Source organism: Papio anubis, chromosome 5, assembly GCF_008728515.1.
Source record: "Papio anubis isolate 15944 chromosome 5, Panubis1.0, whole genome shotgun sequence".
Classification (NCBI taxonomy): Eukaryota; Metazoa; Chordata; class Mammalia; order Primates; family Cercopithecidae; genus Papio; species Papio anubis.
This window is the reverse complement of record NC_044980.1, coordinates 158,369,649-158,396,142: the sequence shown is the minus strand read 5'-3', so window position 1 is coordinate 158,396,142 and position 26,494 is coordinate 158,369,649.

Below are 26,494 nucleotides of genomic sequence, written 5' to 3'. Positions count from 1 at the left end.
ACCACCACCACCACATATTTGTATCATTAAAATAGAAGTTAACATTTTGGGCTATTCACTATGTTTCAGGAACTCTGTATGCTAAGCACTCTGCATTATCTTAATTTCCACAAAACTCTAAGGTAGTTCCTATCATTTTTTTCCACTTTATACATTAGGAAACTGAGAGAAAGATTAAGCAACTTGCAGGAAGTAATAGAGTGAGACCTGTCTAACTAGGATTACTTGCACTTACTTCTATCACAGCACATTTAGCTGTGCTGCTTTGGAGGCTGATATTACTAAGCAAACACAAACACGGGTTAATTCTCTACCATTTATAAGGAGGCTTTGAGACTATGTGTTGGTTTAGAAGGAGCATCTTAAGGGTAAGGAGTGTTTGTTATTGCCGGAAGACCAGGGAAGTCATGAGTTTTAGATAAATAGAATTTCTAGTGACCTTTCATTCCAGATTATATTACACTGCTGCCTAATTTACCCACATATAAGATCAGCCATATGTGGTAGTTTCAGTGTAGGGAATTAAAATCTCATTTCATCAACCACCACAGAAAAAACAACAACTCTTTTGATAGCCACTAGTACCACAGAGCGCCTTCTCTATATCAGATACTGTCCTAAGCATTTTTGCTTCATTTTTAAAAATGGCATATGAAGACAATGGTGCAAGCTCATCATCAATAATTATAGATGTAAACTAATAGTTTGAGAACCAACTTAGCAAAATCCACAAAAAAATGGATATGATATGTTTTTTACAAAGGCATGCATGTTCTTGCAAATGCATGAATGCAACATTCGGGAATATTTATCACTCTGATACAAGTGACACGGAAGAATCTCCGGGATGCAGGACAGAAGGGATGTGATTGCAATTGAATCCGCAGAAGTTGAATCAAGATTACATCCTATTCTGAGAAGAGTTATAATCAGGCAGAGGAGAGAATGGGTTTATTCATCCACAGAGCATAAATAAATGAACAAACCACCACCACCATGAGAACATCAGCAGATCCTATCCAGGCAACATCTAAGGGAGGTGGTGGCCCATGATAGGTCCACTCGAATCGCCATCCACTTGACATAGATCCCTACTACAGAGACAAATTTAGCAAGTTATCAGTTTCTAAAGGCAAACTTGAATCACAAATAGTATTTTTTTATTCTATATTAATTTAATGAGCAAACTTATAATACATGGTTTTTATATGTGGCTCTCTGTTAAGAGAATATGTGGTTAGACTGGTGCAAGCATGTGATATGTTTGATAGCAGTTTTTCCTATGGTTCATTAATACACTGGCATTTTGACATATCCATGTAGTTACAGCTCTCAAGGCACATAGATTTAAGCTGATAATGGGAGTCAACCCACAGGTAACAAGTCCAAGAAAAGAAGTTTCTGAACCAGCAGCAAGACCAACCAGGTCAGTAACTCAGGTCAGTGTCACTTACTGAGACAGACTGGCCTGCCATGACCTGGGCAAGGCTCCTCTGCACATCTGGGTACCGCTGGCCACTGGATTTTAACTCTAACATTTTATAATTATTCCTCTATAAGACACATTAGCCTCCCCATTTTTACAGATGAGGAAAGAGTCTCAGAGAGGTAATATAAGTTCCTGCAGGTTACACAACTAGTAAGTGCAGCGCCAAATACTGAACTCAGAACTGTTTGGCTGAAAATTCTACATTCTTCCCTCCACTAGCCAGGGCTCATTTCCTGAAAGTCATGTACAATTGCATAGCCATCACTGATGGAGGGGACAGTGTGCCTTAAAGAACCCCAGAAAAGGCCAACAGCAACCACAGCAAAGTATTTAACTTATAACTAGGTTTTCAGAGGCTTTCACTTCTTTTCTTATTGTTTGTCAGTTTCCAGGAGAATTTTTTTAAAATCTCAAAGCAGTGCCCATGATAGACAACCCTGAGGGAAATGCAGTGTTACTCAAAGTTATGGCTTTATTTAGGCAATGTACTATAGTATTAATATATACTATACTATACTGAAGTGAAGTATATAATAAAGCATACTGCCTAAATAAAGTGCAAGCCAACAGCTACTTCTCATAGCCAATACTTCCAATTATACTCGAAGTAGGCAAGAAACGACAAATTGTAAGAAGACTCAGAAGGAAAAATACATTTGTAAGAGGAGATAATTCATTATGCTAAATTGCATTTGTCTTTTGAGAAGAGAGAGGGAAGGAGTGTTAATATAAGAATCCAAATGGCTCTCCCTTCACATAAAGACTATATTTCAGATTTTTAAGCCAAATTGCACTGTCAGAGAATCACTCCAAATTTCATAACCATTATTATGACTCAGGAGCATTAGGAACTACTTATAGGCGAGTTTTGCCTGAGGCACAATTGGGAAGTAAGTGAAATTTATCTTTCCAGTCCTTAGTGTTCTTTCTCTATATTCCCCCGTCCCTTCTGGCACTGCCTGCTATTGTTCTTCTTTTATTTTTTCATTTATTGGAAGAGTTATCAGTCATTTACACTTTAGCATGAATGCATAGTGTTTAGCCTAATTAGTTTGTTTTCTCATCTACAGTAGACTCATGTTAGAAATTATCTCAAAGTGTGAATTAAAGGATTTTGTTAAAAATTTTAAGATATCGGGGGAAGACAGAAGAGCTTTTAAGGAAATCATTAAGAGAACTTTTTCATGTATTCCCTGGAATGACACCATAAAGGCAACTGCTGACAGAAATGGTGATAAATAATTGGTGAATAGTATAACTATAGCTTCTCTCCAGAAACCCCATATCTGAGAACTAAGAGTTGAAATGAAAGCTGAAGGCAGGTGTGATGAATTATTTCCTTGCAATAACAGAATTTTAGGTTAGATAGGACATTATGCCTACCATTAGCTCCTGCTACGTTTCGTGTTTGCCCCTTCCTTTTTTGCTAGAAGCACGGAGCCCTTTTCTGCCTCTCAAGTCACTGCCCTGTGCTTCACGTTTATTTCTCATTCTCATTGGTGTATCTTCCCTGCAAACCAAGGTTTCCATTTTTCAGTGACATATTTTCAATAAACAACCGTGTTAGAAAATAATCGGCTAAGTTAATGCTTACCAGAGCATGTGTGACTAAAAGCTCCTTCAAGTTTTCGTTGTCCGAACTCTTAAATGTATTTACTTTTAAAGATCATTGTTAACCAAATGAAATGTGGTCCAACTTAATGATGAACTTTTAAACAGGAGGAGTACAGCAGATGTTAATTAACAGGCCTGAGGGCAGGTGACCTTTCCAACTCCATCCCAGCAATAAACACAGCCATAGCAACAGCAGGAAGAACAGTGGCCAGGCACCACAAACCACCACTAAAAAGGGAGAGCAATTTGTCTACTCTGTAGATGCATAAGGTTGAATTCACCTTGATGGGATGGTGGTGAGAATGGTGTTCATTACACACTGTTGGGCACACAGAGTTTTATACAGAAGGAAGGGTCGTCTATGAACATCTTTGAAGTATCCATTCGTTAGGAGAGTTAGAGGATGTGGAGGTGATCATCACTATTAAACAGCGCTAGAATGATTGGACTCGCTGGCATCCTCACCCAACCATTACTATTGCTGCTTTAGGTTTACTCTGGTCACATTGTAAGTCCCGTTAGTGCTAAAACCTCCCTGGAACAATCCCTAGGATGCCACCTCTCTTCTAATAGATATTTGTCTCTCTCTTCAATAACCCAACAATATCTGGAGTTTTTGATCTCTGCTACTGAAAGGAAGTGTGGATTAAAATCTTTAAGCAGTCATAGAAAATAAAGTGAATCCTTTCCCTGTATAGGCACAACAAAAGTAGCTGTGTGCATGCAGATACAATTCTCCTTCTTAGTCTCGCGGTTCAGATCCCATGACCATTTCTCTTTAATCTTCCTCTCGGTCTTGCTATCACTTTGAAACAGCATGGCACGCACTCTGGGTACCAGCTTATTAAATACAGGTTATTGTTAAAGGAAAATTCCAACTGAGACTCAGCTGATTTATGTATAGTCTCCCTTGTTTACTACGAATTTTTTCACTAGAAAATATTGAAAGGAAGCTTGCTTTTTATTTTTTTTAAAGAAGTTTTAACTCCCTTTTATTTAGAAAAAAATCTTTGAAGTAAAATTTTACCAGTCACTTCCCAAATATGCTTAATCCCAAGGCCTTTGTATTTGAGGATATCTGCACATAAGTGACTTGGTGAAATATATATTCTGCTGTCCCATGAACTAATACTGTCATCTTTGTTTGCTTGAAAATCGAGGATGCATAACCTAGGTTTTATTAGAATTAGTAGAGAGATTTGAAAATGCTGGTATTGCATGTTAGCATTGATCAAGATTTGTGGCTTATACTTTTTCATAAGAGGAAAATATAGAGAAATTGTAACTATAAAATCATAATTGTAAAGTCATGTAATATAGAGACATGTGTGTACACACACACATACACATAAACCCACACATACACATAAACCCACACACACTTGTGACACTTTGGATTATAAGTTTTGGAGTCAAATGGACTGGGTTTTATGCCTTTTAATCACTGCGTAGCCTTGAGAAGGTTTTTTAAGCACACTGCCCCTCCATTTCTTCATCTATAATATAGGATGGATAAAACCCATCTCAGAAAACTGTTGCGAGAGCAAAAAATAATGAACCATAACTATTGGAGTACCTGACGTTGAATAGGTTCCAATAAATAGTGGCTGCTCAGGAGGTTGTTATCCAGCCTTAAGTAAATAAATCTCCTTAGGCACTCACTCAAGCGGAGTCTGTGAGAAGTAGCACCATAGGAACCCACACCTGCAGTTCAGAACATCTGCCCTCGAGACTTTCAGTTTGGTGTCCTTTTTTGGTAGCCTGTTTTGTTGTCCTTGGCACCTCAGTAACTATGGCTTGTGTCTCTTGGGGAAGCCTTAGGAGCCTCCAGCTGCACCTATTTTAGCTACTCTGGAGGAGGCCACCCTACCTTTTGGATCTCCAAAAAGTTAATTTTTGTTATGACACAAAGCCCTCATTTCAAATCAAATGCTCTCAAACACAGTTTAGATACTTGGTGATAATTCATCTAGATGTTGTACTGAAGAATTTAACAACAGGTAAATAATTGTACTATTGTAACGAATTCTAATTCTCTTACTAGATGCCTTCAGGGAAAAAAACAATTCCTACAGACTTCTAAACCAGAGAAAATACACTATGGAGAACACAGTTGTGTACTTAGTATTCTCTCACACCCAAGAAATACGTGGCTTAGTCATCCTTATTATATTGAGATTGTAAATCTAATGTCATGCTCTGACTCCACCCTATTCATTAATAAAAAGCCCTTGGGCTACATCAACCAATCTATATCCCTAATCAAGTATTTATTAAACCCTTGCTGTGTGCATCCTATTATGGTAAGTGTTGCAGCTGCATCTGCATGTCTTATGATGCTAAGTGAGTTCGAGTAAAAGCTTGTAGATTCTCAGATTACATGTCAGGCCTGGAGTCTAATCTCTCATATGCCATTCATTAGTGTTAAACCTTGAACAATTTCTTGAGCATATTTGCTTCCCTTTTTACATCTATGGAAGGAAGAGCTTGAACCCGAAGATGTCTCAGGTCACTTGCAGCTGTCACATTCTATGATCTTCCTCCTCTTTCCCGATATGTTAGGTAGCGTTTCCTGAATCATTAAGGAATCACACTCCTTGCTCCAGCCATAAGGAACTACATTCATATTTGTCTCATGGCTGGCATTTTGTGAGTGCTAATGTTTTTCCCAGAATATACCCTTACCCTTTATGAGAAATAATCCCCAGTCATCTTTTAAGTTCTGTTTCAAATACCACATGCTTTCCCAGAGGTTTTCCATTATCTCCTACTCCTTTTTGACCTCTATGCTGAGTTAAATGCTTCTCTGTTCCCATAGCATCTTAAACTACATTTCTTTCTCCCCCCCCCCCTTTTTTTTTTTTTTTTTTTTTTTTTGTTTTTTGAGACAGAGTTTTACTCTTGTTACCCCGGCTGGATTGCAATGGCATGATCTTGGCTGACTGCAACCTCTGCCTCCCAGGTTCAAGCTATTCTCCTGCCTCAGCCTCCCAAGTAGCTGGGATTACAGGAGTATGCCACCACACCTGGCTAATTTTTTGTATTTTTAGTAGAGACAGGGTTTCACCATGTTGGCCAGGCTGGTCTCAAATTCCTGACCTCAGGTGATCCTCCCACCTCGGCTGCCCAAAGTATAGGGAATACAGGCATGAGCCACTGTGCCCAGCCTTGAACTACATTTCTTTTTTTTTTTTTTGAGACGGAGTCTTGCTCTGTCACCCAGGCGGGAGTGCAGTGGCCAGATCTCAGCTCACTGCAAGCTCCGCCTCCCGGATTCTCGCCATTCTCCTGCCTCAGCCTCCGGAGTAGCTGGGACTACAGGCGCCCGCCACCTCGCCCGGCTAGTTTTTTGTATTTTTTTAGTAGAAACGGGGTTTCACCATGTTAGCTAGGATGGTCTTGATCTTGTGACCTCGTGATCCGCCCATCTCGGCCTCCCAAAGTGCTGGGATTACAGGCTTGAGCCACCGCACCCGGCTGAACTACATTTCTTATAACATTCATTGCACAGTGCTGTCCTGTCCATCTATCTGACCGAATTCTTCACCAGACGGTTGGCTTCACCCCTTACTTACACATTGTATTTTCAGGCTCCAGTATAAAGTCTCTCTCAAAGTAGGTGTTCAAAGATTATTTCTGGATAAATTAGGAGTTGACTTCTCTGTTAAATCCTGGAATGGCTTCCATTTATAGTGGACACTGCGCTACTCTTCCCAGGTCACCCTTCAGGAGGGAAGAGCTCATCCTACAGTCTGTAGGTAATAAAAAAGCTCTCAGTATCCCTCTCCAGGAATTACACAGGGCAGAAGATCCTCTATCCCTAAGGTTATGCCCCCTTCCCGAGGACAGCTAGGATGCAATGACTGCTTGATGTCGGGGTATAAAGGGCCAGCCCCATTACCTAAATGCAAGACAACTTAGAGAGCCATCTCAGCACCACAGCTCCCCTTGGGAACAGCTGAGCGAGACATTTGTGGTGACCACATCACAATTCAGCTCCTTTTTTCCACCAGTGGTATTTTCCTTACTCTGACTTAAGTGTTGTTCTTTACAGAGCTCAGCAACAAACTTCCCGCCTGCAAAACTTAATCTCAGAATCCGTTTTCCATGAAACACAACCATTGAGTAGAATAAAATTCAAATCCTTACAAAGGCTTGCACAACGGGACTGACGCGGTTTTCCTCCTTCTCTCACCAGCTCTCATCACCATGAACCTGTTTTCAGTCACACTGTCTACCCTTCCTTATATCCTTGAAGCTTGTTTTTCCCCATATGTAGGTCTGCTACTTCTAGTCCTTCTTTCTAAAAGTTTCTTCTTGGTCTGTCTCATGAATGACAATATCCCCTTGGTCTCAACGATTCTATCAGTGTTATCTTTCTGGTTGTTTCTATAAAAAGGCCTTGCTTTGAGATCCTACCCATGGTGATCACCCTGGCATTCTGCTCACTACCCTAGTTATTTCCATTATAACATCTTTCATAAAGAGATTTTTTGTTTGTTTTTGAGATGGAGTCTCGCTCAGTCGCCTAGGCTGGAGTGCAGTGGCATGATCTCGGCTCACTGCAAGCTCCGCCTCCCAGGTTCACGCCATTCTCCTGCCTCAGCCTCCCGAGTAGCTGGGACTACAGGCGCCCGCCACCGACCACGCCTGGCTAATTTTTTTTTTTTTTTTTTTTAAAGTAGAGACGGGGTTTCACCGTGTTAGCCATGATGGTCTCGATCTCCTGACCTTGTGATCTGCCCGCCTTGGCCTCCCATAGTGCTGGGACTACAGGCATAAGCCACAGCGCCTGGCCCTGCCTCCTAAAACACTGACCCAGTTAACACCTAAATATCTGTAGTCAGACAGTAACAAAAATAACAATAACACACTTACACAGCAGTTATTAACCAGGCACAGTCTGAAGGGCTATACACATTGAATGCTCACAACAACCCTATAACATAGTGATATGGTTAAACTTTGTGTCCCCACCCAAATCTCATCTTGAATTGTAATCCCCAGGTGTTTAGGAAGCGACCTGGTGGGAAGTGATTGGATTACAGGGGCGGTTTCCCCCATGCTGTTCTCATAATAATGAGTGAGTTCTCCCAGGATCGGATGTCTATATAAGGCAATTTTCCCTGCTGTAGCAGGCTCTCTTTCTTGCCTCCACATGAAGAAGATCTTGGCTTACCCTTTGCCTTCCACCATGATTTTAAGTTTCCTGAGGTCTCCCCAGCCACTCTGAACTATGAGTCAATTAAACCTCTCTTTGTTATAAATTATCCAGTCTCAGATAGTATCTTTATAGCCGTGTGAGAACCAACTAATACACATAGGTGCTATTATATCCTCAATTTTGCAGATGAGGAAATGGAGGAACAGAGATCTCACAGCAAGAAGTGAAGCTGAGATCCAAACTCAAGACAGTCTAGCTATCAAATTCATGCTGTTAACTGTGGTCGGTACTATATGACCACATTTTAAGTAATACGTGATCAATGAATGAAAGAATGAGTGGATAGCATAGAAATTACTCCAGTAATTTTTCTGTGGAGGGTATTAGAGTTGGACATAAAGTTTAAAATGTAACATTTAATATATATCCCTTTGACAAGATAAACACTTATGTATTCTGTCTGAACTTCTATGTTGAGTCAGTAGTTCTGCCACTGCTACGGAAAAGGGGCCTATTATATGCTGGTGCCAAATCCAATATGTTGCCCATTTTCTACTCAGGAACTTGTGTTCCTAACTTTCATAAGCAGGCAGTTCCAACATGAATGAGCCATTCAACAAAAGGCATATTTGAAAATATTACAATCTATTATACTAAGACAAAAATTAGGCATACTTCAAACTTTGAGGGTGCGTGTTTTTCTTTTAGATCACTATAGATAATATTAGAGTACTTCTAACTTTATAAATGGCAGGATGATTAAGTTTGGTAATACAATGCATAAGAAATATCAGCTCTAATAAATATGTTCCACTCTCCAAATTTACTTAGAGATTTTGTCTACAAAATGCTACAGTTCTGAAAGTAAAGTGAAAAATGTGATCATCCACCTGAATGTTTTGTCTACATTATATCAAACTTTTTTTATTTATAAATTATAAAGCTGAGAATTTTTGACTCTGTACCCAGAAAATCTGGCAAAGGTACTAAGTCAACGGAATCTGGCCTTTTTGTGTGTGTGTAGAATAATTTGCACAGCACATTTTTATTCCCCTAGCTTTTTGCTTAGATATGTTTAAAATCACTATATATTCTAGTATATCATTTTGCATTACTATAATTGGGAAGCACAATTAGAGTTAATAGGTCAATTGCTGATGAATTACACAAAATGTGATAATCTTCTTTGACATAATAATTTTGGAAGCCATTTTGCAAAATAAAGCGTTGCAGAGGAGATTAGTTCTTGAAATAAATTTCCATTACTGGTCTTTTATTTTTATTCCCCAAACTATGCCAGTTACAAAATAATTTCTTCATAAACATCAATACATACTTATCTATTTCTATCATTGACAGTGCTATGTTTTTTAAAGATAATTTTTTCCTCAGGGTTAATACATCTAGAAAAACAACTATATTTTTACTGAGAATAAGGAAGGTTATAGTAATTTTCCCAAACAATTGTGATACAACCAATACAGTCACAATATCATATGAAGTGTAATGGCAATTAATTTTTCATTTCTTGAGCCATTATCATATATGAAGAGCATTTATGCTACTTTAAATTTATTTCAAGAGAATATTCTGTGGGCAAACACAAGTTTTGAGTACTTAATGATGCATTCAATAAGAGTAGAAATAAACTATTTTTGAATAACTTTCAAATAAAATTTTAAAATTTTATTTTTAAAGACATACCTCAAGATTTCAGGAACTGTCTTTTATCTGCTAATCAGTATCATTGCTCAGTTCTCTACTGTCAAGGAAAGAGTCAATCTGAGACAGATTTTGTGGACACAGAGACCTCATATTTGCCAAAAAAAAAAAAAAAGAATTATTTAACTTATAACCACTGGCATGATCATGACATTAATTTAAGATTTTCCTTCTCCTTTAATTAAGATAATGATTAGATAAGCCTGAACAACATTACCTTTTAAAACTCTGACAGTTTAAAAGTTTGGGAAATATTTGACCAACTTGAAATATTATATTTAATCCAGCACTAACCAGAGTATTTTAAAGAAAACAATTCTTGTAACTCTTGAAAATGTGCTCTTCTAAAGCATAGAATTTTTAAATAAACGATTGTGGCAGCCTAAAATTAGATTTAAAACAAAAATGTGATAACCAGAAATTGATAACTATCTAATACCTTCTATTCATAAGTTTCAAAGCCACTGGCACAATTGCTAATTTGTCATAGTTCCTATCTTCATTTGTACAAAAGGGTAGAATGAAGTATTTATACCATTTGAAAATTAAAATGAGTATACTATAAACTATGAGAACAAATGTATGGGCTATTTTTAATCACTCATTTTCTCTTCTGCAGGTTGAATTCTGATTCATTAGGAAAAAAATTCTCTGGGACTTCTAAATAATGTATTTAAAAATTCACTGTAGAAATCAATAATATATGTATATCTCAGTTCAAGTCCTTTAAAGTGAGAATATATGAGAGAGCATGAGTAAATAACATTCAGGAGATGGAATTCAACTAGGTATCATCATTAATAATATTGAATAAGTTCATTGGGAAAATGATAACCAAAGAGCTTTAAAGTGATAACTTCAAATTTTAAATTTTAGAGAATTCAATTATCCTCCTAAACCACTCTGAATGTGTTTCCTTATTTTTTTTCAGTTTTCATTTTATAAAAAATAACAAATATAGCTATTTCTTATAAATAAGAATAGTATTTACATTGTTAGCCATTTCTGTCATTATCAGATGACAAATATCAGTAGTATATATTTCATCTGAGCTGACTAATCATTTTTTTAATTAGACATTTTGGTTTCAAACTTGAAGCAATTTTCTATAAATTAGTGGGAAGAAAAATGATAGTTCAATGGTAGTCAGGGATAGTAAATCCCAAGAAGCGATCATTAACCTTAGAACACATCTCATAGTGATAATGGTAATTATACTTCTTAGAAATGTCCATACCACAGGTTTCTTGTCATTTATACAGTTGAGGGAAAGAACAACCTTATTAGATATTTATAAGTCATCTCAAAGGGTTTGACAGGGTCTTTAAATCAAATTTTAAACAGAAGCCATTTTAAATGTTCACTTCTAACACAATAATATCCAGCAGACATCCCTCCCTGCCTTAATTCTATGACTATTTCAAACATGAAAGCTCACTCATGTTCACTTCTCACCATTGTCTCATGTACCAATTAGTCTGTTTTGTAGTAGGTACCTTTGGAGTGCACTCCCAGACAAAGCCTCCTTTTTCTATGAGAATTATACCCCCATATATAAGGTAGACTCCAGCAACCCTACTTTTTACTCCATGGCCCTGCTCCATGAAGATCCTCAACTGGACTAGGGCTGGATACCTGCCCCAGGAGAGCACAATCACATTTCCTCTTTCTGAGCTGAAATTGGACATACAGAGGCAGCTCAAGTGTTGCTGTGCCCATGAACTAAAGGTAGGTTACTTGGAACCATGGAGTAGAGATTTGCCACTCAAGCGCAGTGCAAAGAGCAGAGAATAGATGAAACAAAGATGTAAGACTATGCAACTGAAAGGAGTCTCGTTCTGTTTCTCCTAGGGTGGAAGTATCTTTCTTGCCCTCCAATTCCATGGGCTAGCCTTGTATTTAATAGCAGATTCCTTATTTTTGTGTAAACAACGGCCAGTAGATTTCTGTGACTTGAATCCCAAAGAGCATTAAGACATTCATCCTTTTCCACTAGGCGCCCTTTTCCAACATCTTCATGTGTATAAAATACTTGAATAATTATGACAAAAATATGTAAAATGATGATATGTTAGAAAAATGTGTAAAAATTATTGTTCCCATCATATATTTTCCTTCTATGACACATTAAAAAAATCAGAAAATGCTTTTCAACTTTGTTGTTTCTTGAAACTTTTTTCATTCTAATTAGTCATAGTGTCCTTCCTTGGGCTTGCTAGCATGGGTCCTTCCAAAGTTAATGAGCATATCACTTATACAGTGTTTCTATTTTTAGACAGTGCAATGCCCGTGTCTCTAAATCTGACTTGAAACCTCAGCCTCCCACCCCCACCCTGTGTAAATTGTCATGATGTGTCACCACCAAGAAAGCCACTGCTGGCTCCAGTGCTGCTGGACACAGTAATATTGGAGGACTGTGAATCCTGGAGTGTCTTCTAGTTAACACTTTACTTAAACAACAACAAAAAAGAAATAACACACCTCAACAAAACAAAACAAAACAAACAGCATTTCAATCAGGTCTGTGCATATTATCTTTTACTTTTCTGTTGGAATAAGAGAAGCTCCATTCATTTTTCTTAACAAAGCAAAGGATTCCCAAAGATTGTATTTTCTGAATATATTTAAAGCTATCTACTATTAAAGAAAAACTTTTTTTTTTTTTTTTTTTTTTTTAAGATGGAGTCTCATTCTGTCACCCAGGCTGGAGTGGAGAGGTGCAATCTCAGCTCACTGCAACCTCTGCCTTCTGGGTTCAAGTGATTCTCCTGCCTCAGCCTCCCAAGTAGCTGGGACTATAGGCACGTGCCACCACACCTGGCTAATTTTTGTATTTTTAGTAGAGATGAGGTTTCATCAGGTTGGCCAGGATGGTCTCCATCTCTTGACTTTGTGATCTGCCCACCTCGGCCTCTCAAAGTGCTGGGATTACAGGCATGAGCCACTGTGCCCAGCCAGTAAAACATTTTTATAATGAGGTAAGGGAGAGAGGAAGGAGGAGAGAGAAGGAGGAGAGAGGGAGGGTTAATAAACAAGCTGTTTTATTTTTACTAGTTCCAACATATTTCAATGTAGTTTTACATATTTAACTTCTGTGTTTATTTTAACCAGAGTGTAGGGAAAAAGTTATTAGAAAAAAAGTCAGAGTCTTTTTGGTAAAAGCCTAATTAAGATAATAATGTTTTTATTATAATCATGAGAGGAGTTAATATCACCAATTGTGTTCTAATTAGTCAATTAATTATAGTCAGTTAACAATAAAAAGTCATAGAGCACCTAGTCAGGCAGTTAGTTAACCAGGAATAATTAGGGAATTTCTAGTGTGTGAGGAACAGTAGACCAGACACTTAGGGGTGAGATATTTTTTAAAGATAATTAAAACTTCCCTAAAGGAGTTCTGGGGTAAACCAAACAGGTACAGGTGGGAAGATGATTAAAAATGAGATTTTTAACTTATTTATTTAAAAAACCCTAGCATATTATGCCTGCAAAATGTTAACTGAAATCTTAGGGCAAACCTATGGGCATGGGAGAGGTGCCTGTATGTGTAGAGTTATTGAGCACAGCAGAGAGCTGCCCATTATTGCTTTGTTGAGACAAGAGGGAATTGACTCATGGGTGTTCATATCATCTCTGTACTGGGTGTCAGCTGGTGACAGCCCCATGTGGGTGGCAGGGCCTGAGCACCTCCTGGAGCTCCAGGCACTGTGAGATGTGCTTCCTCTCTTTAGTTGGTCTCTGGCAGCTATTCAAATGGAAACTCAATATGTTAGGACTGGCTTTGGAAAACATCTCCAAGCAAGAACTCCCACTGAATAGTAAAATGGAAATTCTGCTCTTAGAAAATCTCCAGAATTAGGTTTTATTTCTGGCACCCCAGATAACAATGGAAAAAACTTGTCTTCATACAAAGTGCTTCAAATATATTATTTACAATTCCTACATCTATGAGGAGTTGGGGGAAAAAAAGAAGCACATGAAAAATTGAAAGCATAGAAATACTCAGTGGGTCACTGGCCAGACATGGTGACTCACACCTGTAATCCCAGCACTTTGGGAGGCCAAAGCAGGTGGATCACCTGAGGTCAGGAGTTCAAGACCAGCCTGACCAACATGGTGAAAACCTGTCTCTACTAAAAATACAAAAAAATTAGCTGGGTGTGGTGGCAGGCACCTGTAATCCCAGCTACTGGGTAGGCTGAGGCAGGAGAATAGCTTGAACCCTGGAGATGGAGGTTGCAGTGAACCGAGATTGCGCCATTGCACTTCAGCCCAGGCAACAAGAGCGAAACTCCATCTCAATAAAAAAAAGAAATACTCAGTGGGTCTTCAAAGCTATATTGATAACAACAATAATTTCTACTACAACTACTACCTCTGCCACTAACATTGCTACTCCAGCGGAACTCACTATGCGCCAAGAACTATGCCAACACTTCACCTATAGTCACTCTCAATTTTTACGGCACGCTTGTAGGGGCGCTGTTACCCCCATTTAATTAGTAAGGAAAAATAAGGCTCATAGAGTTAAGTAATGTGGCCAAGAATACACAGCTACAAAGTGATGGAAAAGGATTGTCTGATGCCAAGATCTGCATTCCTAACTACACTGCCATCCTTCAATAACTTGCAGAAGCCTTTTCAGAGCCTAGAGTCACTCTCTACATTAATAATCTTCTAGATATTTTTACATCATGCACACAATTATTTCACATATTTTAGTCTCACACAGTTGGCATAAAACTGGTCAGCAATAATTCTATCACTCTACTTCAGATGTTATCCTACTTGCCTGTTTTTTGAAGCACTTACTGTGATTGACAGTCCTACAGAGATGGCCCTATAGAAAAACTCACTGTTTTATTGTTTGTCTCCTCCACTAGAATGTAAGGTCCACTAGAACAGGGACGGTGCCTCACTGCTATAGCCTTAGAGTCCAAAAGAGTGCAAACATTCAATATGTATGTGTTAAATAAATAAATCATTATCTAGATCCCCAAATATCAAGGAATATGAATATCTCTACTTAAATAGATTAAAAGTTGTTATCATTTTGGCTGGGCGTGGTGGCTCATGCCTATAATTCAAGCATTTTGGGAGGCAGGGTGGGAAGATTGCTTGAGGCCAGGAGTTTGAAATCTGCCTGGAAAACATAGTGAGACCCTGTCTCTACAAAAATAAAAATAAAGAAATTAACTGGGCATGGTGAGGTGTGTCTATAATCTTAGCTGCTTGGAAGGCTGAAGAGGGAGGATCTTTTAAACCCAGGAGTTCGAGGCTATAGTGAGCTATGATTGCACCACTGAACTCCAGCCTGGGTGACAGAGCAAGACCCCGTATCTTAAAACAAACAAACAAAGTTAGTATAATTATTATATATACTCATTAACTCATATATAGTTATTTTCTGAGTTCCTTAACCAAATACTTATAAATACCATAATACATACTGCGACACAATAACCAAGTCCTCATCAGAAACTGCTGTATTAAGTGAAGGACAAATGAAGTAGGAGGATATTCAAGAAGCAATACTACATCGTAGAAAAGAAAATCAGGCATTGAAATTCCAGAGAATGATATTCAAACCCCAGCTCTGTCAAGTAACATGTGACGACGAGTAAATTACTTCTCTGCACTGGTAAAAATGGGGAGTAATTACGATTACATATAGAGATGAAGAGGATGATACGGGATAACAAACACTGAAAACTTTTCAGACATAATTTTCCTGCGTTTTTCTGACACGGTGCAACACAGCAAAGCATTCTATTTCAATCACACATTTCTCTACCAAATCATCCCTGGCAACAAAACAGAGAAGAAGAAGAAACATGTTGCAAGGCCCTCCCAGACTTGGAGGTCAACTGAGAAAACATCAGAGAGAACATGGTATCCTGGGTGATACCTAAACAGAATGGCAAAGCCGAGAGACACCAAAGAGGAGGCAGGAAAAGCAGCTCAGAAAAGACAGTGACCACGTGGCTTTAGAACTTAGAACTACATGGGGGCAAACTTCAGAGGCAGCTCAGTGTGATGGTGAGACAGTGAATAGAACTAAATTCAGACCACAAAGCTAGAGCTTTTCATTTCAAAGACAGGGACAGAAAGGGTGGGCAGGCTTATGTTTCAGAAAAGCGCCACAGAGCTTCACAATCTTTGGGAATTCCCCAGGGTGTAAAAGTTCAATGAAAGAAAATTCGCTTACGGTACTCAGCACTAAGTGCACATCTCAAGATTAGTTAGATAGTCTCTTGGACTGGGCAGAGTGAAAAAAGCAAAACTAAATAGTTATTAAGGAGATAGAAAAGCTTATGAGAGAATACAATGGGAAAAAGTTATGATGAGATTATAAGCAGAATTTGAAAGAATCCCCCTCCTTTTTTCTTAAGACAAGGTTATGAGGTGAGTCGCACATAGAGGATGGAAATAAAAATAAGCAAAGTTATTATCTTTTGTGCTTTGTTTCCAGGAATTTTAAATTTTATGTGATGCTAGGCTTATGTGACTTATGAAGAAAAAAACATAAGTGGATGCTTTGTCATTATCTAGGGGATTTGAGTATATATAAAAACTGATTCAGATAATGCCCCTCAATATCATTAGCCATTTCTTTGTGTTCATGTTTCTTGAAAGCAGAAGTTTTATCTGAACAATTTGATAAACATTGTTAAGATATTTAAAACAGACACAATAAATAAAAATAGACTTCTTTGCAACAAGACATATGGACTTCAAATTCTAAGTCTTAAGGCAGAGAAGAGATATTGTATGTGGACTAATCTTAGCAGTTTATACCTTAAAAATAGCGTATTTCATAAAATCTGAGAAATTCTTTTAACATTTTAATGTCTCCTAAAATCTAGACATTCCTTAAAATCGGCTTCTTAGATTCTATGAGTAAAAGCAAACACTTATGCACAAAGGACAATGTTTCAGTTACTGTTTATAACACTTGGCATCTAGTAAAACATTTTGTCCTCAAGCCATTCTATGAGGTAAGAAATATTACACACGTTTTACAGATGAAGAAAGTGAGGCACTGAAGAGGTTGTGTCAACTCCTGGAGCCTTCTAGGCTAGTAAGCAGCAGCGATGAAGTTTAAACACACACAGCTTGACTGCAGATTCTGTGCACCTAACCATTATTACAAATATCATACAGTCTCATATCTTATTTAGTGAAGCAAAAAGTAACCGGAGAAAAGTGTTTTCTCATCAAAAACAAAATCTTAATATGTGAATACACATAGTATTCTTAAATAAGGGTATATTTACCCCTTCTCTCCTCTCAGATGAATTTTTTTTCATTGTTAAAATTTTTACCAAACAGTACCAATATTCACGATCATTCATAGTCGCTTACTTTAACCCAGCTATTCTTTTGATACAAGATGAAGATTTAAACCCTGTATAAGTGAATATAGGGGTCCAAGGAGAATGGAGATCCAGATCAGAGTCCCGTCTTTAGAAACAGAGTTTGGGCCGGGCGCGGTGGCTCAAGCCTGTAATCCCAGCACTTTGGGAGGCCGAGGCGGGTGGATCACGAGGTCAGGAGATCGAGACTATCCTGGCTAACATGGTGAAACCCCGTCTCTACTAAAAATACAAAAAATTAGCCAGGCACGGTGGCGGGCGCCTGTAGTCCCAGCTACTCCAGAGGCTGAGGCAGGAGAATGACATGAACCTGGGAGGTGGAGCTTGCAGTGAGCCGAGATCACGCCACTGCACTCCAGCCTGGGTGACAGAGCGAGACTCCGTCTCAAAAAAAAAAAAAAAAAGAAACGGAGTTTGATTGCACTGAATGTTAGTGGACACAGAACTGAGGTTATAACCAAATGAAGGCAGAGAGCACACAGTTGAGAGCACAGGCTCTGGAGTCAGGCCTGGGTTGAAATCTTAGATGATCTTGGATGTCATTCATTTCCCCTAAATTCCTAATTTCTTCATCTGTAAAGTGGGAATAATAATGGTACCTACCATATGGGTAATCGTAAAATTAAAGGACAGCTTGATACATTGTACCTATTACACACATTAGAAATGAAACAGAAGATATTAAATAATTATGCTTGACTTTTTAAAAAAGGAACTTAATGAGTAAAGCAGTGTCCTGTAAGAAGATGAAGACTACACTAAGAGTTGATATGACCACAGAAATCAGAAGCATGCAGTTGTTAATTTCATGCCTTAAGTCCAATTAATGACAAAACCTATTCCTTTGGCTAATTCACTTGCCAAACATATTTATTAGGAAGGAATACTATCAGAATGATTAGGATATTCTATATTTTTATGCATTCATAAGTCAATCTAGCTTTTCTTTTGAGGAAAAATATGACCATCCAATTGGAAGATAATAGCTATCTAGATACAATTAATCAGTTTAAAATTTTATTTCACAACCATAACATCATTTTTGTATATATTAGTATACAGAATTACACCAACAGGGATCATTTTGATCTTATGGGCTTTTTTGTTGTATATTTTAAACAAAAGTTATAGTAAATGTATACAAAACATTATAATCCCTTGTCTTTATGTACAGCTTACCCAGGGCATAATTTTAGAGATATCTGGCTTCATTCCTAGAATTCTAAGTTGGTGTGTACACTGTTTAAATAGGTGTGGAATGAGTCCTTTGGTGAATGTATGGTGATAAACCGTGAATGAAAAAACTTTAGTAATTTTCAATTTATTTTAAAATAATGATTTCTTTTTAAAGCAGGAATATAAAGTTTTACTTTTTATTTTAAATTTAAACCTTTTTAAATAAAAACTATTAAAGTATATTAAAATTAATGTTAAAATCCACAAAATAACAAAAATTAGGGAAACATTGAAAAATATCAAGCATTTTAAACAAATATCACTTTTTGAAGTTTTCTCACAAACTATTTTGTTATATATGTCATGAGTTGAATAAATACATAAACATTACTAGTACACTATTTCAGTCAGATATTCTTGAAGACATGGATTAAAAAAAGACCTGATCAGCTAATTTTCTTGGCATGTGTTTTTGTGTGTGTGTGATCTGCCATGCCAATATTTAAAGACATGTGCACACTAACTACAGCCCAATGATTGTCCATTATTAAAATGGCAACCAGGTATCTCTATTTTCCTTTTCAACTCTAAGAAACCAAGAAACAGTTACCTAAGAAGGAAATTACACCTACCAGGGATTTTTATCTTCTGAATTACAAATAATTGTCTTCTGTTACTTCTATACTATGCTTCTCCCCTATGCATTTCCAAACCAATGGAAAGCGTGCACACTTGCACATACACATGCATGCACACACTCAGAACAGCACTTTGCCTCAACAATTCCACGGTTCTAATTAAAAGCTACATTTTGTTAAGTAAATTAGGAGTTACAATAAAGTGGAGGGAGCATGTGAAATGAATAATTAACATTGTATAGACTTCGGCATCATAATTAAGATTAAATGCCGCATATATTCAAACTAGATTAGTACAGCCATTGAAAGGAGCAATGTGCTCAGTGGGAGAGTATGCTTTTGCTAAATAATGTTTTATGAAGAATATTCTAAAAACATTAAGCATAAGGTTGTCATATATAAAATGATTAAAGTTTTATACAAAAGAAGCTGTAATTCTGGTAAATGAAGTAATTTCGTTTTCCTGCTGTTTTCACCTTTAAGAACATACTGTAAATGGAAAGGAACTCCATGTGATACCTTATTAAACAGAGTATGAATCCCCTCATTTGAAGTTAATGAACCCTTGCTACATAAATTTGGGGTAACAGACAGTTCCAGACACTTAACCTCACCAATTCCTTTTGGAAATGTTAATTTGATTTAAGTTCTTATTTATTGTATCCTCTAATCTTGCTACCAATCTATTTGTTTTGTATCACAGAAAATAAACATTCAACTTTCCTTTAGGTTCTTTCTTGTGTTTTGTGAATAATTTGTGAAAACTCTTAGAGCTGGCAATCGATATTCATATATTTTTATAGCACAAGAATTTTATTCATGCTGACAGTAAGTTTTATGCTGAGATTAGACTTGGTTGTGAGCATTTTACTGTACATTTCTGCTTTTCCTGGAAATTGACAAGTTAGAGTTTAAAAAACGAAATCAAAGCAAAATGTGATTTTTACAGTAGTTAAATATTGGCTAAAATTCTTTCTTCATCTCTCCAATTTTTTGCTATTGCCCCAGGACTGTTAAAAAACAAAAACAAGCCCAAAACAAAACAAAAAACAATTGATTTTAAGTCTTATCTCAGGTATAACATTTATTATCAAACTGAGGTGGGATGAAAAGCATTTGAAATTTTTAAAATTATGTATGTTTTTAAATTCATGTGCATACATTTATTGTGGGATGAGGAAAATGTATATTCCAAATCAGCAAAATTATTTGATCAAAATGGTCAGCTAAATAACCAACCAATGAAACTACCAATAGAATCGGTAGCATAGGTTTATATGTGTAAAGTTTTAATCATCTCATCGTTTTAAGACCTCATTATTTTGGTCTGTGATTTCTTGAAATTAAGATGAAAATTAAAAGGCATTCTATCAGGATATATTCATTCAGAAGAGGAAAGAATGGGTGTATTTTGGGTGGGGAAAGGGTACACTTTTTGTTGTTATAATATATCATAGCTATTTATTGAACACATTGCAGTGTAAAATACTCAAATAGCTTTTGAAAAGAAAAATCAGAATTTTTTTTTTTTAGGTCAAACAATCATTTGAGGGATGGTAGGAAAAATTTCAGAGTGTTTCTCATAAGAGAAGAGTATGATGAGACAGGCTGTTATTCTTTAAAGTAAAGAAGGCTCTGAAGTTTTATTTACCTTATTCAAGCACGTATTTTCTCAGAATCATACTATGATTTTCAAGCAGACTAAAATGGTTCTTACACACTGAGAGAGGCACTTTTTTAAAAAAATATTCTTTGGTAAGTTATTCTATAGAAATAACATTTAATACTCTCCAAAAAAGCAAGCCAAAAAGAAAAATAAGCTTCTGAATATCAATTCAAAAGTTGACAGTCCATCTACTTACATTATAAATAAACCCAAGGAAAAATTCTAAAACGTTGCCTATTAAATATCTATTAGTTATTTACCAGGTAAAAAATCAAAGACACCCAAATCACAGATTTGCTAAACAAAATCCATCAATATCACTTTTTTAACCAACTCATATCAGGATAATCTTTAAAATAATGGAGGAAATAGGTAACAAAAAATTGTAAATTGGCCAGGTCCTAAGAGAAAAAAAAATTCAGCTACTATCCTTGCCAATTAAACAAAATATTTTAAAGAATTACTTTAGCCACCATTTTTGGTGAAAAGAACATTGCTTTATGGATTTAAAATGCAAGTTAGATACTATTCCTCTAACTATAAATTACCTTTATAGCAATATAATTGCAGGTCCTACAAGTAGGTAGCACTAATAGTGTTATCAATTATAGTGTCATAAACATTGTTTATGGCAGCATATAGATATTAATGTAATCAAGAATCAATAGTGGTTATTCAAAGTGTCATGTAAAATATAACTCGCTTACTAGATAAAATATTTAAGTTTAAGCCCATGGGGAATGTATATTACCACCCAGAAAGTTATTTGGGCCAAGTCTAATCAAATTTAAATATGAATTAAAGAACAGAAAAATAGGTGTATTCAGTAGACATTCTGGACATGGCAAAACTTATTTTATACAACGTTATTTTAGAATCCTATTTTATGGTTTTTTTTTTTTAAGTCTATATAAATAGATCTACACAACAGTGACAATGTTAGATTTTCAAATCTGTGTGAATGAGTCTCATGGAGCCACGGAGCAATCAAAGCCATGCACATTATTTCATTTTATTCCTGGCAGAAGTAACTTAAAAAAAAGCACTAACAATTATTAGTGGGGCTCCTATGGCAAGATTCTTAATTCCCCTGCTGTATGGGGTGGCATCTTTAGATGGCTCCAAATTCCTGGCCCTTTGATGTTCATACCCTGTATGACTCCCTCTCTCTTTGAGTCAGGGTGGCCCTGATATAAGGTGAGTCTTTTTACAAAAAGAACCTGGAGGTCAAAGAGGAGAGGAGGCAGAAATTAAAAGCTGTGGTGGATGCTGTCTTGTTGGCCTAAGAGGTACCAGGTGCTGCATTGTGGAGAGGGTCACGTGGCACAGAACAGCAGGCTAGGCTGCCTCTAGTAGATGAGAACCCAACTAGTAAGCAAACAGGGATGTTACTGATACAACTGGAAGGAAATGAATTCTGCCAACACCCTAAAAGACTGCATGGGAACTCTAAACCACAGATGAAAATGCACCCCCAGTCAGCACATTTATTGCAGTCTGATGAAACCCTGTACAGAGAGGTCCAGTTAATCCATACCCAGACTTCTAGACCTACAAAAATATATAATAAATGAGTGTTCTTTTAAGTCTTTAAACCAGTGGTGATTTGTTACATAGCAATACAAAACTAACACTCCTACTTTAACCCCTCTGTCTGGAAATTGACTTATTTCTCATCAATTCCAGTGTCAAAGCAACTTAAAACTTAAGAATAAGAAACCATTATGTTCTCCCTAATTCTCCAAACTGGTACCAAGTCACAATGAGCTTCTAAAACCCTGAAGTCTCAAGTCTGAAATGTAGAGGCACATGTTGATTGTACCATCAGAAGGTTATCTGTAAGCACTTACATAAAGCATGTATGCATAAATTGTATTAGCATATACATATATATATACACACACACACATAGAGCCACTTAGCTTTGAAAAGATAAAGCTGTAAAGATAATAGTATAAAACCTATGATAGCTTTAAATTCAAGCTCAGCCAGATGCACATCACTATACTGAAATTCAACTAGCTAGATTCATTTTACTATATTAGTCAGTAATGAGATCATTTTCCTTCTTTAGAAACTTGTACAGGATTGCCTATCCTCAAGTCTGTTTTAAAAGAAAAAGGGGTTAAGAGAGTTGAAGGCTAGTTCCCAATATTACCCAAAGAGTAACAGTGTCCAAAAGTATCATGATTTCAAGGTATGTTAGTCTGTTTTGTGTTGTTATAAAGGAGTAGCTGAGACTGGGTAATTTATATTAAAAAAAAGTTTATTTGGCTCCTGGTTCTGCAGGATATACATGAAGGATGGTGCCAGCATATGCTTCCGGTGAGGCTTCAGGGAGCATCCAATCATGGCAGGAGGGAGAGGGGAGCCAGTGTGTCACACAGCAAGAGAGGGAGCAAAAGAGATACCATGCTCTTTTAAATAGCCAGCTCTCCTGTGAACTAAGAGTGAGAACTCACTCATTACCACAGGGAGGGCACCAAGCCAGTCATGAGGGATTCACCCCCAGGGCCCAAAAACCTCCCACTAGGCCCCACCTCCAACATTAGGGATCACATTTCAACATGATATTTGGAGGGGATGAATTATATCCCAAGAAGGGAAGCAAACTTATCGATATCAGATGCCATGTACAGACTAGATGCATTTGCCACTTCATAGCACTTAATTTTCTGGCAATTTTTAGAGGAGGTTAGAAAGAGCTAAGGAGAAGAGTATGAGGCTCATGTAACACTGATGAGTGATGTCACTAGATGTAACACAAGAAATGTGTGGATAATGAAGACCTGGGAAGTGCGTGACTATTCAAATGGTATCTGAAAACCTCAAATTTTTAAAATCTTCTGACCGGCTGGGCACAGTGACTCACGCCTGTAATCCTAACACTTTGGGAGGCTGAGGTGGGTAGGTCACCTGAGGTCGGGAGTTCAAGACTAGCCTGACCAACATGGAGAAACCCTGTCTCTACTAAAAGACACAAAATTAGCCAGGTGTGGTGGTGCATGCCTGTAATCTCAGCTACTCGGGAGGCTGAGGCAGGAGAATCACTTGAACTCGGGAGGCAGAGGTTGCCATGAGCCGAGGTTGCAGTGAGCCCAGATTGTACCATTGCACTCTAGCCTGGGCAACAAGAGTGAAAATCCATCTCAAAACATAATAAAATAAAATAAAATAAAATATAAACAAAAGCAAAATAAAGCAAAACAAAACACCTTCTAAAGAGTAACTGAAACACATCTTGCTCCCATAGGCTACCAGTTTGCAAGGAAAAAATGTGAAATAGTTACCTTTGTTGATAAATGACCTAACCTCTCTAAGACTTATTTTCTTGAACTCTAAAATGGGATAAAGTAGCACCTCTTCTTGATTTATAAGGATTAAATTATATAATGCATATAAATACTGAAAACAATGACATACACCTAGTGTGATAACAGGTAGTAAGTAAAAAAGATAGTGGTGATCAAGTAGTAGTATCAAAATTAAAGCTGACTTTTTCTAATTCTTATTCCTGAAGGTTGTATGCTATATAGAATCTTTTAATCAATTCTATATAGATGATATATATATATTACATCTCAATCTCAGTGGATTGTTGCTATTTATTCTTCTTGGATTTACCTGTACTTGCTAATTTGTAGATGGACTTCTTATCAGTCCATTATTCAGAAACTATTCTGATTATAATCACCTTGATTTTATATAATTTAGATGACAGCTCTCTCTTCAACCCTCCACCCAACACACATACACACACACGCATGCACATACACACTCAATGCTTATAAATTATATTTAGCCCTCTTTATGGGAATATATGTATCCCATTAATGTAAATCAGTGGTCTTCAACTAGTAGCCCATAGACCAGATTTGGCTTATGCATATTTTACTTAGCTAGCATAGTGTTGGCTTTGCCATTATACACTAAATAATTATGAGTGGCCAACACTTACAAATTGGGAAATTCACATTAAAATCTTAATTTCTGGCTTTTTTAATGTAAAAAATCAGACTTGTATCTTAAAAGTAGGTATCATCTGGGTGCAATGGCTCACACTCGAAATCCCAGCACTTTGGGAGGTCAAGGCAGGAGGATTGCTTGAGATCAAGAGTTGGAGACCAGACTAGTCAATACAGTGAGACTTGGTCTCTATGAAAAGAAAAGATTAGCCAGGTGCTAGACTCAAACTCCTGGGCTCAAGCAATCTTTCCTCCTCAGCCTCTGAGTAGCTGGGACTAGAGGTAGGTACCATTGTGCCTGGCTGGGATCCCTGTTTTCTCAAGACCATATTCTGTGGCTGCTTCTTCCCCACTCACTCTACCACTATCTGCTGAAATGATCTGCTAACAATTCTGGAAATAATTTTTAGCAAAAAAAAAAAAAAAAAAAATTTGAAAAACATATTGTTTGAAGGATGTTATTTGGTTGCATGCTCATGTTATCATTGCCTCTTTTCTCAGTGGCCCAGAGGAATGACTGCATTGAAAATGTTCCATTATTTATATACACAATAAAATACTGTCATATTGATTTATCCAGGTATTTGGTTATGATTATTTTCTCCAGAAGAATCTTAGTGAGACTTGGAAATGTTTATAGCAATTTTAGGTTTTTAAATAGTTTTTTTTTTTTTAACTGGACAGAGGGCTTGTTTCATTATAGTTGTGATATTACCTAAGCAAATCCAGAGATTTACGGGGAGTCCCACCTTCATTATGCTATGCTCTTAAGAGTTCTGTCTAGAAATGACTTCCTGAAGGAGTAAAACATTTTCTTCTTTCAGAAATTTGGGTCACATTACCGTCTTATGAAGAACTTTCCCCAATTAAATAGCACTCAGTCATTAAATATTCAAAAATTGGAGGAGAGTTCAGAGAATAACTTCCTATCGATACAACAGAATGATTTCCCAAATGCCATAGCTCTCTGAGTGTATTTGCTGCTGTTGCATATTCCATGTTGCCATCTAGTTTAGGGAATCGCTATGAAAATCTTTTTTTGAAATGAAATGAACAATTTAATATCATTTCCATAGCTCATTGCTGCAATTTAGGGAACTTCCTTTTACGCTTGGACTGTGTCCTCATTACCACTGTAATGACTTCTCACCCACGTTTGTAATGACTAAATAATTGATATGTTGGTGGGTACTCAATGTACATGATTTTAAAACATTAAATATAAAAGAAAAGGGCATTCTAATCACCCATGAATACTTTTTTTTAAGAACGTACTTTCCAATATAAGTGTTAAAAGTGCAGAGAAGTTAAACACCAGTTAATAACGATCAGGTAATTTATGCTAGTTTCATAGTTAGGGTTAAGTACTCTAGCAAAAGCACTTGTTCACCTTGGAGACTATGTTTCATTTCCAACATAATCCTCAAATTAAAAAGATATACATGTTGCCATCAGCCCTGTTTCTTATGCACAGTAGCTCCCATTGTCCTAAAGTGGCCCCTTGGGTCATCTTGCTATGGAAGTAGTTAATTTTTTTCACATTTGTAACCTGAAACAGCATAACTGGAAATCAGTAAATAGCTTTGCATACTTAGCATGTCTAATTACAGGTTCAAAAATTAGAGGTATCAAGGTCAAGATTATCAGAGAACAAGCCACTAAATTAGCAAAACTGAGGTCTCTA